Consider the following 1245-nt stretch of genomic DNA (forward strand, 5'->3'; position numbering starts at 1 on the left):
GTTTTTTTTTAGCGGAGTGATCTCGGAGTGACGCGGATTTTATTTAACTCCCAATTCACTCCGGTCCGGAGTTTTAATACTTAAATTAATTTATATTAAATTGCTAAACAATGTGTGTGTGTGTGTGTGTGTGTGTGTGTGTGTGTGTGTGTGTGTGTGTGTGTGTGTGTGTGTGTGTGTGTGTGTGTGTGTGTGTGTGTGTGTGTGCGTGCGAGTGTGTGTTTGGGTGTGTGCAGGTGTTTGTGTGTGTGTGTGCAAATGTGTGCGTGTGTGCAAATGTGTGCGTGTGTGAAAATTTGTGCGTGTGTGCAAATGTGTGCGTGTGTGCAAATGTGTGCGTGTGTGAAAATGTGTGCGTGTGTGAAAATGTGTGCGTGTGTGTACAAATGTGTGCGTGTGTGTGTTCGATTGTGTGCTTGTGTGCAAATGTCTGCGTGCGTGTGTGTGCGAGTGCGCGTGTGTGCCTAAATATGTATGTGCGTATGTGTGTGCATATCAGCTGATCAATCATGTAATACGCGAATTTTTACTTCGATTTTATTGAGTGGAGTTATATTTTATTAATAATATTTTCAATACTCCGCTCCGGAGTGAATTTCACTCCGGAGGGATTAAATTAATAAAAAATTATCTACTCCGCGAAAACTCCCCTGCGGAGTGAATTTCACTCCGAGGGGAGTGAATAATGAACAATTCATTCACAGGCATTGTTGTAAATAATGTTTTTCCTACAAAGGTATATGTGGAATGATATAACTATATCTGGCCAGATTGGAACGTATTTAGAGTTATTCAAATAATGAAATTTGTTATAATTGATATTTTTTTAACGACTCTAGTGGAATAAATCGTTGCGGCAATTAATAAATAATGAAAATTGAGTGACAAATTCATGTAGTTCTACCGTTTTTAGAGGGCTCATTCGGTTCATTAGCTCAGTTGGTTAGAGCGTCGTGCTAATAACGCGAAGGTCGTGGGTTCGATCCCCCCATGAACCAGATTTTTTTTTTTTCTATCTTCTGATAATTACAATGAATTATATTACTGTTAATTCGAATTTTTTTATTAAAAAATAGTTCATATTATTCGATTGATCCATCGACTATTCGCACACTTTAAAAAAAGTAAATTGATACCATTATAATTTCTTATATATTTTTTTCACTGACAATTATGCAAATAAAGAAAAACACCAGGAAATATTCAGAATTTTTATTTTCTCTTTATCTTATATTTACTTAATAA

General features: G+C 36.3%; 1 non-coding gene across 1 annotated transcript; it reads left to right on the forward strand.

Moving 5' to 3' along the window:
- The first annotated feature begins 924 nt into the window (after positions 1–924).
- On the forward strand, positions 925–998 carry Trnai-aau (transfer RNA isoleucine (anticodon AAU)). The gene has a single exon. It is a non-coding gene; the product is annotated as a tRNA-Ile (tRNA).
- Positions 999–1245: the final 247 nt, after the last annotated feature.

Source organism: Microplitis mediator, chromosome 9 (genome assembly GCF_029852145.1).
Source record: "Microplitis mediator isolate UGA2020A chromosome 9, iyMicMedi2.1, whole genome shotgun sequence".
Taxonomy (NCBI): domain Eukaryota; kingdom Metazoa; phylum Arthropoda; class Insecta; order Hymenoptera; family Braconidae; genus Microplitis; species Microplitis mediator.